Below are 17,799 nucleotides of genomic sequence, written 5' to 3' on the forward strand. Positions count from 1 at the left end.
CACACACACAAACACTCAACATGCAGCCAAACAAATAGACAGACACATGCATTACCCACCACTACCTGTACACTAAACATTCCTGAACTTACTTGTAATGCAGTCTGACCCATTAAATGTAATGCATGAGGGGTAGAGTACATGGTTTTGATTGCACACTGGTAGGAACAGAGGGGTTAGAGAATTCTTAAGAAAGAGTTTGAGGATAGAGTTGTGTTCGATCAAAATGCTTAAGCATGCATCTTATGGTTTTAGTTACTTCATTTGAAAATCTTTTGGGATTAGGAAGCTCATTTATTTGTTTATCTTTATAATATGATCCAATGCAGTATTTCTGAAGGTTGAACAATTCATTGCTTTCCAGGGAGTCTGGGTAGAGTCTCTTAGTTTTTGAAGTTGTAGGACAGCTTTTCTTTTCCTATGTGTTTCATATAAAAAATGGATAATTAAAAGAATAGGGTATTTGTAAGGTGGGTGCAAGCCACATCAGGGAAGCAGGCACTGTAGTACTGATGCAAGTTGTGGTAGCTACTTTTGTCCCATAGTGCATAGACGGGGCCATGTGATCTATTTCTGCTGATGGAAATTATGGGTGGGACTTTTTTTTTTTCATTTTTTAGATGTTATAAAGTAGACGTGTCCAACCTGCGGCCCGCGGGCCACATGCGGCCCTCAGAGCTCTTCCATGTGGCCCTCAACCTCTAACTGCAATATTGATGCACACATGCCCCAAAACACTTTTTTTTGTTTGTGTTTTTCATTCCCGTGACCTGTAATGCGAATGTCGGTGTGCACATGCGCCAAAGCAACCTTCTAGTTTTGTTTTTGAGCCAAAAAAGGGTCAGTGTGTTTACGCCATTATTTTGTGCCGACCAATCAGTGTGTGTGTGTGTGTGTGTGTGTGTGTGTGTGTGTGTGTGTGTGTGTGTGTGTGTGTGTGTGTGTGTGTGTGTGTGTGTGTGTGTGTGCGTGTGTGTGTGTGTGTGTGTGTGTGTGTGTGTGTGTGTGTGTGTGTGTGTGTGTTTGTTTGTGCGTGTGTGTGTGTGTGTGTGTTCTCGCTGAAGAGGGACTCGTGTATGGATTTCCCGCTGTTGCCTTTGAAAGGGACAGCAATTACATGTGTTAATAGGTAAATATGGAGTGAGTGAGTGCATGCATGAAAACAGAATTGTGTGCGTGAAAGTAGAAGAAGAGTGTGTGTGTGTGTGTGTGTGTGTGTGTGTGTGTGTGTGTGTGTGTGTGTATGTGTGTATATGTGTGCATGACTGAGAGAGACGCATACACAAAGAGGCTAACAATGATCAGTCTGCCTACTGAACACAAACAAGTTAGCTCACAAATATATCATACATTAAGAGTACACTTTCATTAAATTGCGGCTTTTCCTGACAGGGAGAGTGTTGTATTGAACATGAACTCATACCTCTTAACTGTATGGATTTTCAAAGAATGTCTTGATTTTTGCTTCATCTTCCAATGTGTGTCTTTTGCTTAGGAAATAAAAGTAGTCATCCAAGGTAATTCAGTTCCAGGGAGTAAGAATGAGACAGCAGCCTAGGGTTAATGGGTCAGTAGTGGACTGACTATGTGGGACTGTAGCATATAAAGTTGTATTGTTTTTTCAGATAAACAAAAAAGCACCTAGTACGTTTTTTTCATTGGTGGGTTCTAAGCAGTGGTAGACAACAGTAAGCATAGCTTTGGCGGATCATCAATACTGGCAAATCAAGTGGGCACAATGTCATTTTTTAAATGTTGGGGATTTTAGTGTGTATGTAAGTACTTATGTGTTGGGAGTGCTGCAACATTAGATGATTATTAAAGACAGAGACTTACGGACTGTGGAGAATATGTTTCTTTGTTTCAAAACCTAATACTTGGGTACGCATGCCAGAAGTAGATTTTTTAAGACATAGCTTCTTGCCATTTACAGTGGATGGATATTTACATTTAATGGACAATGTATTAGCGTGGGCCTGTGGGGTTCTGAAGGATGCAAAGTCTACCACTGCCAATGTCTTGTAAAGTGACCTGGAAATGGATATTGGGATGTTACTGAAAAAATATAGTAAGTGGGCTTAGAAATATAGTTTAATTAAACAAAGTATACTTTCAATTTACAGGCCATAATTTAATTTATTTCAGGTAGTCCAGATACTGGTAGATTGTATACCATTAGACTTAATTAGAGAGAGCTGTCATTCTGGGGAAACAAGTAGCACTAGTTTCAGTGAAAGCTCTGTGGTTGCTTGCAGGTAGGAAGTTGCAGGATGTTGATGCAATGTGTTTTATTTATTATTTTTAATGCATTTGTCATTTCAAAGCATGGTTTTCTTTGATACAAAAGAAGGCAGGACTGAATGAGCCATATAATACTTAACTGACAATGATGGGATAGAAAGATTATAAGTGATGTGTAATGTTTGCAGCTACAGTTGTTTCAATGGTGTCTGTGATGCATAACTATTTTCGGGCCTGTGTCCCACTTTTATTTTTCGCTTTGTCCAGATTTCTTGCTCTAAGGTTGAGAGGTATGGTTACATACTAAATCAGAAGTTGTATTTACCTTGGAAGACTTTTCGGCATAATTATGAAAAACAGAGCTTTTTTAATATCTCTGCTTATTTCCAATATAAACTGCCATGTAACCTTGCAAATAACCTTCTTATTAAGCTACTTTACTTCTTTTGGAATTGACAGGTATGATTCATCTGTTCGGACATAAGCATAGAGTGCTAATGTGACTGATTTCTTGGAGCAGTATGTGGTTTACATAATCACAATAACTTTTCTGTGTTTCTGGGTGTGTAATCAGTTTAACAGTTTTAAAGATGTTTTCCAAAAATAAATAAATATATAATAAATAAATAATCCTTTCTACACTTTGAGCTATTGGCAAAGTCTGGGAATTTTTTTTTTCAAAAGCGAAGGTCAGCATTATAGCTCAGTAAACTGTCAATCTGTGAGTAACTTCTGCACAAATTAAAATGTCTGAATGTCAAATGGCTTTAGATTGGAGGGAAGTTTATTTTTATTTATTTTATTTTATTTTACATTTGTTTACCAGGAAAGTCCAACTGGACACAGGTCCATTTTCAGTGGAGGCCTGGGGAGAAAAGCTCCAGAAATAACACAAAACAATATAATACAATACATTAGAGAGAAAGAGAGACAGCAAATTATGGATGTAGTACTCATACAATATGGCAGAGATTACATCTCGCAACAGTGAGTATCATTGAGGTACAGAATAAACTTAAAAACATTTTTTTTACAGTTATAATTACAGCAAGGCAAATATCAATGAGTAAAGTTTTTAGGAGAAAGCTGTTTGTACATAGCTGAAGCTCTGAAACAATCTTTTGGTATTTATTAACCTGGGGATTGACACAAGCTATATGTTTACACCAGTATGTAGCATTATAGTTTATGGTTTTCTTGTTGATTTACTTTTTGCCGAGAAGTTGTTTGTTGATTTATTGATGGTCCTTTTGATGGTGGGAAATTACATGGATGAATCCATCTCTATTATGATTTTTTTTTTCAGATATTTTGACTTTCAGACAATTTCATTCAGTGAGTGGGTGTCATGTGATTACTGAGGTTGCCTATTTTACAAGTAGGGGCTTTTTTTTGTGTGTGTGAGTGTGTGTGTGTGTGTGTGTGTGTGTGTGTGTGTGTGTGTGTGTGTGTGTGTGTGTGTGTGTGTGTGCGAGTGTGTGTGTAATAGAGAGATAGATTTAATATGTATACTGAATATAATTTTGCAAATGGAATTCTTAGTTAAACATGCCCCTCTTCTTGAGCAACTAGACTTGAGTGACCAATATTAGATCTTAGCCATCCAGCTGGGAAAGGTTAGTATGTGGATTTTCCATCTAGTTTGATGAAGGCTATACTACTTACCCAAGGACTACATTTATGGCTATCCATCCAGCCATCGTGTTGCTGAACTACATTGTTTGATATTGAGAGGAGCTTTTTACAGAAGTTGAAGGTTTTTGTGTCAAGAACCTGTCCATAAAAAGTGGCTTGTTTATGTTGCAGTGAAGGCTGTGGTCTTTGTAGTGAGCGTTTTAAGTATAACCAGTATTTCTGAGGTAGAGGAAGTCTCTTAAGGCAGGATCTTTCTTAGCCTGGAAAGCAAGCCAATGATGACATTTATAGGGGCCAGTGAGAGACAGAGGAAAGCAAGAAGCTTTTTAGTCTGTTTGGATAACTAAGTGAACTTAGCCCTTTGACCTTTTTTGTCAGAAATGGTTGTAGTCTTTCTTTTGGCAGGGTGTTTTGCTGAGGCACATGCCAAAAGGGGCATTGCACTCAATAATGGCTCTTGTAAAGGAAGAATGCAGGGATGTTATGACCTCCTTGTCTCTGGATGAGGTACCCTTACTAATGACGTGGGCCATGTAAAAAGCTTTCCTTACAACGGAGACAACGTGGTGGTCACAAGCCAGGTTTCTATCAACCTGGGTGCCCAAGTACCATACGACTTACTGCGTGCTTACAACATTGTTATTAATGTGATACTTTGTGGGCACATCACTCTCCTCAAAGGGGATAATCATGCATTTTTTGACATTTAGCTTGAGGCCATATTTCTGCACCAGTTATTTGTTTTGGTGAGACCCTCTTGTAGCTTATTCAGAATCGTTTTATTAAGTCAGTAATGTGAATTATTTACTTTATTGCAAATTTGTTGGGTTATTTTTGTGAATTATCGTATTGTAGGACTGCTGATGTTGACATTTTATGTAGTTTGACCGCTGGAATGGTTTTCCCAGTGAGAAATGCTAGTGCTGCAGTGAATATCTGTTTATTTGTAAAAAAAAAAAATATATATATATATATATATATATATATGTGTGTATATATATATATATATATATATATATATATATATATTTATAAATACATATATATTAACTAAGATGTTAGAGTTAACTGTTAGATTAGAGAATTAGAATTAGAATGAGTATTTGAATTTTAATGCAAATATTAGGCATTTATTACATTTATTCATTGTTCAAATGCACCTACAGTACAGCCAGGAGGTCGACTGTGGTCTTCTGGAACAACGAAAGCGTTAACTATATGATATATTTTATATGTGGCCCCAAGACCATTTCTGTTTACTCAATGCGGCCCCAGCAAGCCAAAAGGTTGGACACCCCTGTTATAAAGCATTACTTAATAAGGTCAGGCAGTGCAGTTTAGAACTGCATGCAAGCAATAATGCCTGCATTATTGGGGAAATAATGCTTGTCCAGGGGTGTTGGGAGGCCTAACACTACAGATTTTGTCATATAGTTCTGTACTGTGTCTCATTGAGCACTTCATTCACTGATAAACCAGTGAGGATTAAAGTCAGTCAATAATGACAGACAAGAGTTTCTGACTTCTTATTCTGTAATGGGTCTAAGCTGATAGACTGCCTGTTACAGTCAGCCCCGTCTCTTTCCACTCTCTTCAGCTCTGTTTCTGTTCACTTTCTTGCATTTTTTCTCTCTCTCCCTCTATCTCTATCTGACTCTCACACACAAGCAAGCATATGCACACTTTTCTTTCTTTTTTTTTCTTTGTTTACTTGTTTTAATTTTATGCTCACTAGACAACTTAATATGCTGACGGGAAGTGGTAGACTTGTTTCTCAGCAGGCAATGCCTGTACATTAACATCCTCCATTCAGCCATTCAGTGTGCAGTGTACAGTTTACCAGTTCTCTAAGAGTTAATATGATCATAGAGGGAATGTTCATCATTTTTTTTTAATTCTGCCTTATTAGTTCTGTAAAAAGAATAACATTATGCAGTTTATATAACCACTAAGGCCTGTTTCAATCTAGTTAAGGAAGTTAATCCTGAAGCAACACCTTATTAAAATGCTAGTCTTTTACTGATATACAATTACGATATTTTTCTTACTAGGTAGCAAACATTTTGAGTTGGAATCAGAGGTTCTGAGGTGTGGAAGGTGGAGGACAGCACTTAAAGGTGATGGTCTAGGAATTATTTAGTTTGCATGACTAACCAAATGAAAGAAGTTTTTTGGTGTTGGATGATGACACAGTGAGGTAACACTGACAGTGTTGTTTTTAATTAGGAGGAGGCATTCACCTCCATTATGCAATCCTGGTCTATCTCTGTGGTACAGATTACAGTTGATAACTCATTTCTTAACGAACTGTGAGTCAGATTCCAGACAAGTTTTGCAAATTCCAATGATATTGAGGCTATGGAGTTGTATCCATACATGAAGCTCATCAGATTTGTTGTTGATGCTTCCAGCAAAGGTAAATTCAAAGGTCAAGAGGAATTATTTCTAGTATGCTAGTGATTACAGTGATTGTGACATAAAGCTGCTATTGGTCCAGGATTTAGTTCTATGTAATCAGAAAGTAAGATTAGCTGCATTTATTTTATTTTATTTGCCAGCTTAGTCTCCACTTTCAGGGGAAACCAAGGTGGTATTTGTACTTAGGATCAATTTGGCCAGGGCACCAGGCAACTTCCTTTAGTCTTTTCATAGTTTCAAATTCTCTTGTGACAGGGAAGATAGGGCAGTCTTGGCGAAGAACAACAAACATGGAGGAAAACCTAAGGTTGAAGGAACAAGAAATTATTATGATGTGTTTAAAAGATGGAAGGTAACCTGATGATACTTTGGTTTGTTTGATGAAGAAGAGCCCTCTGACTCTACAGCTTTTTCTTGGAGTCAGACAATGGAGCATAGTGATATTGTAGCAGAGGTGGAGCTGCTTGTTGTCATGCCAATGACATCAGGGGTTAAAGGTATGGATACTTAATTGCCCTTGATTTGTATTAAAGATGCTCCATCAATGCAGGATGGCAAAAACTGCTTTGATGGAGACTGTAGCTCTTAGTACTTATACAAAAGTAGTTCCAAATATCATGGCTACAACCACAATGACTAGCTATTGTATCAGAAAATGCCTGTGGTACAAGTCATGGACAGGCCATTAATGGGTATGAGATTTGGGATTATATAATTCTTCCTCTTATTTTTTCAGAAAAGACTCCTTTTGTGATATTACCTTTGAGACTTCAGCTTATGGTGACTATTTCCTCACTAAATCTGCCAGCCATAGGCAACTTACGATATTATAAGACAAAATATTATTCCAAGCAGATGTTTAATTCTGCAGATATAGATATTGTATGAATTAAAACATTTCTTCTCCTATTATGTCAAAATATTTATAATGTTAAAACAATGTGTGATGATTAAGAGTTATGGAATGGTGCATGGGAAATCTGGGTATCTTTAAAATCTGACAGTGGTGTTTTAGTGCATCTACCAGTTGTTATCCATATTAATGCTTATAAAGTTTATGTATTTTACAAAGTTGTTGTTGCGTCATTTGGCTTTTCCCGGTTAGGGGTCGCCTCAGCGGAACTCCGGTCCGCTAATGATTGGCAGTTGATTTTTACGTACCGAGTTGCCAGCCCTGACGCACAACCTTCAACGAAGGTACGCCCATTCACGCATGTCTCCACACAGAAGATGCTCTAGCTGAGAATCAAATGGGACAACGTCTTGCTGTGAGGTGACAATGCTACCGCAGCACCACTACCAAGGTCAACCAAAATTTTTGTGGTTCCCAAAAACATCTTATACACTCTTGTACTAAATATTTGTACACTCATTGTATAGAGGTAGGGCATTCAGCTCAACATTGTGAATGGAATATTTTGGAAAATGTAAAAATTGTGGTTATTTTGGGGGGTCTATATCACATAGTCGAAGTTCCATAACTCTGAACACCTAATGGTCAAACCATTATGTTCGAAGTTACAAAACTTCGACTATGGAAAAAAAAATGAACGGACAACAAAATAAATAGTTGTAAGCAGGGGGGAAAGCCCCCCTGCACACGCCACACCGCCCGCTACTTAAATATACCAACTCCGATATTGCACCACATTAAACAAAATGGAAACCTCTGCTTATGGAGATTTCCATTCAAACACTCAAACTTTTACAAATTCGAACTTATGATCTCGACCATATGTGGTTTGAACTTGTAAAGGTTTGACTACATGAAAGGAACCCTATTTTTGGTTTGCCTTTTCCTTTTGTCAGGGATCACATTCAGAAAAAAAACAGAAGGTGATTGTATTAAATATGAACATAAAGGAAGCTGCTTTCCTCTTAAAGCTAATATTTTTTTCCAGTACTATGCCACCTGCAGGAGAATTACACAGCACAGCAGAAATTATTAGTAATGCTATTTATCCTAATTTAATTACAGTAAACAAGGTGCACCCTGGGAATGAAAATGTGGCTTTAGCAGAGAGAGGAACAGATGTTCATGATAAACTGGGTTCTGACAGCCTATATTACCTAGTAATGATTCTGAAGGAGATGATACACAAGATGAAAATTAAGGTACTGTAGATTTAGAAAGAGGTTTGCAAAGATAAACATGAAAAAACTTATTCCCATAAGGAAAAGAGTAAGGAAAAAATTAAAGCTAGGAAAAAAAAGGAACCTTCAAAAATGTAAGGGATCATTTCTATATGTAGTTTAAATGTAGCTAATATCATTAATGAATCTAGAAGATTAGTGATTTTAGCAAACTGTAAAATGATAACTGCAGACGTGACATGTTTAATACATATTAGGCTGTTAAACCTTTTACAAAGAAAACAAGTGGACGTAGTTTGTAGCCAACAAGTATTATGATCATTTGGGGCAGATTTATGTTGTGACATAGCCACCTTATATAAAACTAATGTATGAGCTTTAGATGTTATCATTTCAGCACCCAGAAGGTAGTTATTGTAGACCTTCATGATGGTATAGGAGTAATACTTCTTATACGTATATATGATCCTTCCACAGTAAACGCATGTTGAAGCATTACACATTGCTTTCTATTCGGCAATGATATCGGGAGATTAAAATTGCAAACTAAGGAAGACCACAGAAAGATAAACACAGATTTCAAAATATTTAAAGATGTTTTACATTTTGAAAAAAAGCTATTTTGGGGACATGATGAGGCCCACATACAAAAGAGGGCATCCACTCAATGATATAAATTATTTTGCCTTTATGGAGGATTTGACATTATGGGATTATAAATTAACAGACTTTTATATATCAGCTTGTGTTTCACTTCTTTTTCTTTGAGTTAAAATGAGCAAATTGCTATAGAAGGGAAATGTGTTGAAAAAGTAACATCCGTATTGGGAACGATTGCATGGAAAGCAGAGAGTATACTATTATGGGAAAAACTCTACTTGAATTTTATTCTTCGTGGACAGAATGGTAAATTAATTTTAAGAAGAAATATAAAAAATATATTGTTAGAGGGGAAAGAAATCTAAGCTCAAACGAAATTAGACTATCAGTTTTGTTGGATTATGACACTGTTTTACAGCAATCTTATAGTGAAAGAGTTTCTCAAGCAGACAGACAATTAGGTTCCTTAACAAAGGAAAGAATACCTCAGTTATTCTATAGGCTAAACTATCTTGTTAGAGCCATAAAATTAGAAGTGTCTCCCTTTCCAAAAACATTGTGAAAGCAGATAAGAGTCATATTGTTGGTCTTTGGAGGCACATGGCTCTATATTTACTTCATAAAGAGATATTATGCAACAAAAAAAAAAAAAATTTAATCGTCTTTTACGATTATGGATTACATATTGAACTACGTAATACTTCCATTCTTCCATATTCTGTACTGAAAGTAGTTAATGCCTTACATATTACTTTAGTTGGTTTTATTTGTTTTCTTTTTAGATTTGTATTACCTGTACTAAAATCTTTGTATTTTTTCTCATTGCTTTTGTCATAAGTGTTTATTGTTTATGTTTATTTTTATTATCTTGCTTTCATCATTGGAGCTTTTCTCCCCGGGTCTCCACTAAAAATGGACATTGATCCAACTGGACTAGCCCGGTCAACAAATGTAAAATAAAATAAATAAATAAAATAAATAAATGTAGCAGAATATGTTTCAAAAATGTATGAAGCGTATACCATTAGCTCACAGGTTTGGGCAGTTCTGAAACTGGAGATAAATGACAACCACTGACAAGACATTTGCAATAAAGAGTTAAGCACTTGGAGTTGATGGAATTTATTTCAGATTCTATAATAATATGTCGGACTCACAGAAGAAAATATTTATTAAAGTGTTACATGAGAAGTTATTATAAGGGATTAATAGTGAAATTACTTGTGAAGGGATTCTTAAATTCAAATTTAAGAAAAGCAACAGAAAATTCTTAAACTGGAAAGATTTAACAATGAATAATATCATATATAAAATGTGTGGTAAATTGCTTTAAGAGAGGCTTGTCATGGCATCATATAAACATTTTCATCTAGGGGTCCTTGGAATTTCTCATCAACCAATAAAAGAGATGATGATTCTTCTTAGACAAATTGCAGACAGTATTCAATGGACTTTTGGTTGCCTTTTATTTTGTTAAAACTTTTGATACTGTTGCTAATAGTAATCTGTTGAATATATTGGAATGTTCAGTGTAAGTGAACATACCTGTCAGATTGTGTGTGTGTGTGTGTGTGTGTGTGTGTGTGTGTGTGTGTGTGTGTGTGTGTGTGTGCGTGTGTGTGTACATATATATATATATATATATATATATATATATATATATATATATCTACAGAGAGAGAGAGAGAGAGAGATAATAGGTCCTGGATCAGCCCTATGGTAAATGGTTGGATTGGACAAAGAATTAAACTTATGAGTAGGGTAAAACAGGGATGTCCCCTTTGTAGCTTGTTATTTAGCTTAGAAACAAATGCTGCTATTCAAGAATGTTACAGCCTATTTGTTTTTTACTGATTATATATAACTCTGAATATTCCAGTCCCATTATATGTGCCTATGTTGATGACTTAATAATTGTTGCAAACACTGATCTAGTACTCTGCCTGTGTTCAATATCTCAATTGAGTGAGATGGGATTATTTATTCATAAAAGGCTTTGGATTCCTTGTTTCCATTTTCCTTACAAAAAAACAGAAATTTGTTTTTTGTACAGTAAATGATTTTTTTTTATAGTTGGATAACATTTTTGTTAGTACATATTATTTCTGTTCTACAGTCTTAGAAATCTTTCTCCGTATTATTTATAAATAAGGTTTATTTATTATATTCTAATAGTCTTAGTAAGTTAAGCTATACATTTTCCCATTCCCTAAAGAAATGGAAACAAAGTTGCTATGCTTAATTTTTACATTTTATGGGCATCCAAATTAATTTTAGTTAAATTATCATTAAAAGATTGTGATTTAATAGTACAGATATTGTGGTATAAATTTGAAGATTTGTGGAATAGTATTAGAAATAAAAAAATAATAAATGTGATATTTTTAATGCAGGAATATCTACATCAGTTAATTGTTTGAAAAATAAATATACAGACACAGCTACTTTTTAGACAACTGTGTGGTATACATTGATAATGGATACCTTTAATTACACCAGGTCTTGGAAAGGTGTTTTCAATACATCAATATATTTAATGAAAGCAAAAAAAAAAAAAAAGTTTTGAGAAGTTTTTATAGAGATTGTTGCTATAAAACATCCTATGAAGGAGCTGATGAAATATAAAGCAAACAAAAAGAGTACGTATTTTTATGTAATTGTGGGGGAAGCTGTTCAACATGCATTAATTGATGACAGAGTACTTTTTTGGAGAGGCTCATAATAGCATATGGAAAATACAAAGTATTTCTTTAGACATTTTGATGTGTGAGAATTATGACATCCTAGATAAAAAAAAATAAATAAATAAATATGTACAATAAGATCATTATTAGTCCTGTCTGGATGTTATGGATTGCACAATGTGACGAATTATTATGTAATAAATTGACATACTACTGACTTAGTTAAAATTAAAAAAAAAATATGTCGGTGGCAGAAAATATGGGGGAATAATGTCGTCTGATGTGGACTGAAATATGGATTGAATATGATTCTGTCCTTTTTCTTTGTATGTTTTATTTTGCTAATGTTTATTATTGTTTTTTTATTTTCTCTTTTTTGAAGTGTCACTGTTCGTCATATAATGCTATGTATGATGTTATAAATATTACCCTACTCTTCTTAACCACTAGATGGAACCAAAGGGCTGCTGCTGAGGTTATAGTTTTCCAAGATGGAGGAGGAAAGGTGACAGCAGGCTGAGAGTGGAGTGATGCAGAATACTGAATAACCACAAAAAGAAGAGCTGTCTGTCAGGTGCTAGAATCTGACATATTACATATGGACTCAAGTGTCTCAACAGCAGGTACTGTTATGACTCCATCATAGTCCACGTTGGTGTGGATGACTTGAGACATATCTCTTTAGATTACATGAAGACAGACATGACTGAGCTCTCAGACTATGTGTCTCAGGCAAGTATGTCCCTAGCCTTAAGCAGCATTTTACCTTCATCTAGGATGATGCCTCACTACCAACAGAAAATGATTGACTTCAATAATTGGCTTAGTTTTTGGTGTCATTCTAAGGGAATCCAGTATCTGTCAGCCTGGGATGACAACATCGACAGACCTTGATGCTTTGCCAGAAATGGTCTTCATTTGTCAACCCTAGGATTTCTGCTACTGGCTAAGGCTCTTGTCACACCCATAGTGCCTTTTTTTAGGCAGTGTCTCAAGGACAATACTTCTGACATAAAAATTCTATCTAAAAACATCCTCAAGGTTATACTGTTAAATGTTAGAAGTCATAACTTGAAAATGCACACACCAGAAGATGTCCTCACCTTGGAAGATGCAGACATTTGTGCATACACGGAGACTTGTTTCAAGGCTGTGGAGAGCACCCCAGCCATACTGGGTTACAACTCCTTCCACACATTCAGGCCACAAACTGAAGGTATGAAAACTAAAGGAGGTGGCGTATCAATATTCATTAAAGGTAAATACACCTCCAGACTGGTTAAACAGCATGATTCCCTGGAGATACTTCAGGTGCAATTAACTGTTGCTAGGTCACCTATTCAGGTGATTGCTAGCTACAGGACCCCCTCCATGAATCAGGACATGCACTCTTCTTATTTGGATCTACTTGAGTCTATCAAGATGCATCCAAACACCATGGTTTTGGGCAACTTTAACTACCCATCCATTGACTGTGTAAATTACTCTTGCTCAAACTCACTTGCCCAAAGGTTTCTTGACTTCATTAACTCCAATGACCTGGTCCAGCTGTTTGACACCCCCACAAGGAGTGCCAACATCCTGGATCTGGTGCTTACCAATATGGGGGACCACGCCAGCACCCCCACTGTGAGGTCTGCCCAGGTGAGATCTGATCACAAAACAGTCTCATTTGAAGTGACTATTGCACCTGACCCCCCCTCCCCCCAGCAGCAATTAAACTAAAAAAACTTCTCCAAAACATATTATAACTTTTTATGGGATGGTATAAATAGTTTCACTGCCCCCCCCCCCCCAGGTGGACTTGGCAACTATGCAGAGTTCTACGCCATGCTTTATACAAACACTCGTTTAACTGCATTGACTCAGCTGTACATGATAGGACCAAATCAAGCTCCTCAAGAAGAGCAAAGCTGCCTGGTGGACAACTGCCATTAGCAGGCTCTACAACAAGAGGAAGAGATTGCTGTCTAAGAGTAAGACAGAACGAGCCCTAAACTGGAAGCTCTCCCTCCTCAGCTTAAACAAGCAAATAAGGCTTCTTGTGAAGTCCTCCAAAGCAAACTACAAATCCAGATTAGCTTCCTCAACTAAGGACAACCAAAGGGCATTCTTTAGTTACATCTGCAACCTAAAAGGAAAGTCCAGACTTGTGCCGAATTGGCAGTTAATGATACCAGATAACCCGAGCCCACAGACATAGCTAACATATTGGCCAACTGGTTTTGTGAAAACTTCACTTTCCTGTCTTGCTACATATACCCTATGACATCCCTTCCACCTGTCCCCTACCTTGTATCTCTAAAGAGCAAGCCATAAAGGCCCTCTCTAAGGCCGAAAACACAGCATCTATTGGACCTGATAACATCCCAGGCTGCATCCTACATGAGCTCAAACAAGAATTAGCAACATCACTGGGTACTCTTTTCCATCATACTCTAAGCACCAGCTTCATCCCAGCTGAATAGAAAATGGTCACAGTTATTCCCTTGCACAAAGGTGGTACTTCCACTGACCCTGGGAACTATAGACCTATTAGGCTGACTAGCCTTATCTGCAAGGCCATAGAGTGAATCATCATGGACATTCTTAATAAAGATATAGGTAATTTCCAATCACTTGACCCTACTCAGTTTGGAATTGTCAAAGGGAGATCATGCTTGTTAAACCTGGTGGACTTCTTTGAGACAGTCATCAAGGCCCTGGATGAGGGGAAATCTGTGCATACAGCGTACCTAGACTTACCCAAGGCATTTTACACTATTCCCCACTTAGGCATCAATGACAAACTCACCCAGCTAGCTATCAACCCTTATATCATTAGATGAGTCACTAACTGCCTCACTGATAGAACACATATAGTCAAAATAACACCTCCAGAAGCAGACTTGTAACCAGTGGTGTTCCACAGGGATCAGTCATGGGACCTCTACTTTTTGGAATCTATTTCAATGAAGTACAAGCAAAAACTAAAGGTTTGTGGCTGACAAAGCTTGCTTATGACTGAAAACAGGGAGCGGTCATAAAATCTCCAAATGATTTCAACATACTACAAGAGAGTCTTACACAAACAAATGATTAGTGCAAAAGTCATAGCCTTAAACTCAATGCAAAAAAATGTATTATCATTCTTTTTGGTAAGAGCGAGGTTCCTTCTAACTACCACATCAATAGCAACACCGTAAGTACCCACTCAGTGGTGAGAGACCCTAGCAAACAGGTTGACAGCAATCTTACATTTGCTCTCCATGTCTCCACAGTGGTAAGAATGGCATTCTATATATCTCATAAGTAAGGGCATTGCCTCCAGAAAAAAGTAAGTTATAACCTCCATGTACTCTTCCCTCACCAGGCCAATAATTGAGTGCAATGCCCCTTTTGGTGTGTACCTTTCCAAGTAGCTGCAGCAATTGGATAAAGCACAACGGTTCTTCAAAAGGAAGATTCAAGGTCTTCAGCATCTGTCCTATGTGGATCATCTGAAATCACTGTCACTTTATTCTGTTTCATACAGACTACTCAGAGGTGGTCTATGTCTTGCATATAAGGCAATCTCTGACCCTGCTTTATTGGAAATGCTGCATATCTGCAAGTCAAATGGTACACAGGTTACTTGCTCTAAAATCCTTAACCTGGCATGTGACATTAATAGAACCTGCTGAAGGGACAGATTTGTCTCCCAGAAGTTAGCAAACCTTTGGAAAAGACTTCAACTTCATGTCAAACAGAGCACTTCATTGGCCCTATTCAAACACAATCTGGATGACTGGATGGGTATGCTTGGACAGCAGAATAGCTGGTTTTAAATGCATACCCATTCAACATGGCATTGTTGTTGAGACGACCCCTCTTTACCCTAGACTAGTAATCAAGAAGCTTCAATCCTCATGACTGACACCAGTCAGAGGTGGTAACTAAAAACAGGACAGGATTTACACAGTATTTCAAATGCAGCTCTCTGCATTCAACACAGTTCCCCCAGGAACTCACAGGGAGCACTCTCCACTGGGACTTGAATCTCTGTCTCTTCAGATCCCAAACAAGACCCTCCTTGGAGCACTGTGTCCCAATTCCAAGTATCTGGCACACACACTTGAATATCTGATTTTTCACATACATACACACATACACACCTGGGAAAGGCTGACACAGATTCTCCAGCTGTGTCCCCTCTCTCCAGATTCCAGGGTACCTGTCACCAGCCAGATACTCTAAGGCTCTTACAAGGGGTAAGCTATTATACTGTATCAAATAATACCAATATGAATGGTAGAGTGGGATCGAAGCAGTAATGCTTTTTCTAATGGCCACAGTGACACTGAAATAAGCACATGTACTCTCAAGGTATTAAATATATTCACTAAAAGACCAGCCACAATGAAAAGGTATAAAATATTTAATAATGGATAATAAAAATAGAAAACAGGAAAATACTTAATATTTAGTTACAATAAGCATCAGAGTTTACAGTCACAGGAAATATGAAATAGCACAGTTGGACAGAATTTCACATGCAGAAAAAAAGAATAATACTAAACTAGTCTCATGCTACTTTTCCTAACTAAACTAAAGAGAAACTGTCCCTAGTTAATTCACTTAAAATTGCAAGGCAAGATGTACTGCTTAGATGCTCATTTCCACAAGGCGAGATGAGCTACTCCACACACACACACACACTGAACTGTACAACTAACAACTACTGAGCAACTATTACTGGACTGTGATAACTGACATAGATCTTTTATATCAGATTCCCAAGAAAAGCAAAAACAAACAAACTGCTGCTGCCAGAGTTCCATTCTTTAGCTGGTTATGGAATGACATCACATCTAGTCACTTGACTCTGGCACAGTTCACATTCAGAACTCTATTAAGATTATGTTGCATCATTTTTAACATAAGTAACTTTTACAAATACATTTTAATACAAGCATCTATACAAACTAATGTGATAGTCAAATGACATAAGATTATTTACAAAACTTTAGCCAGCCATGCTTGCAAAAGCCACATATACACTGTATTGTTTTGGCATTAATGTTTTGTATTGGTGTGCCTATTAAAATAGTTTGGAGTGGAATACAGTCGTCCATTGGGCTTTATTGATTCGCCTTTACAGTCACTTTTTCTTCATTTACTGGTGTTGTTTGTTGACTATCTGGATTGTTTTTTCTTCCACATATACACTGCCTTACTTCTTCTTGTACAACTGGTAATACCTCACAATGTCACATCTCTATCCCCCTTTGAAAACTCAACTAGTTTTTTTTTAAGTGACCCAGGAAAAACGCTGCTTATGAGAAAGGAGCGTGTATGGGAACACATTAGCCTGTACCCTGTCCTGAGACTCCATCTGCATTGCAATTGCTGTAATCTGGACTGTCTAATACAGAGAGTCCACCCAAAGCCCCTTTAAGCTTTTGGAATGCCTGCTCACAGGCTGGGTCTCACACTACCTTATCTGGCCTGTTTCCTTTGTCAGGTCTGTGAGGGGAGCTACTATTGTACTATAATTAGGAATAAACTTTCTACAGTACCCCACTGTTCCCAAGAATAACCTCACTTGTTTTTTTATAACAGGGGCAGGCCATGCCTGAACACCTTCTACCTTATCAGGTTCTGGCCTTAATCTTACCATTCCCCACTCTATGTCCAAGGTAAAGGATCTCTGCCATACGCACATGGCAATTACTGGGATTAATAGTCAACCCTGCCCTTTGCAGTCTGTTCAGGACCACCCGGGCATGTTGAGGCTTCATTATGTTAACACAGTACAATTTGTGCCCCTGCCTCCTGCCAAGCAGGTTTACCATATAAGTAATGTCACTGACCTTCTTTACTACTTCAAAGGGTCCCTCCCAGGCTGCCTGCAGCTTATTGTGTCTGACAGAAATGAGCACCATAACCTATACTCTCAGGCAAGAGCATTCCTGTCATCCCAAACCTTTTTTCTGCTGTTGGACTGCTGCCAGGTTCTCCTGGGCCAAACCCATGAACTCCCTAAGCTTTGCCCTGAGGTTTAGGACATATACTGCAACAGACAGTAAAGGAATTATGAGGCTCTGCCCACTCGTCTGTATTTCATGGAAAGGAAAATGACAACATGCTGGTGTAAAGCAGGTGGTCA

Source organism: Protopterus annectens, chromosome 10.part0 (genome assembly GCF_019279795.1).
Source record: "Protopterus annectens isolate FY-2018-M chromosome 10.part0, PAN1.0, whole genome shotgun sequence".
Classification (NCBI taxonomy): Eukaryota; Metazoa; Chordata; order Ceratodontiformes; family Protopteridae; genus Protopterus; species Protopterus annectens.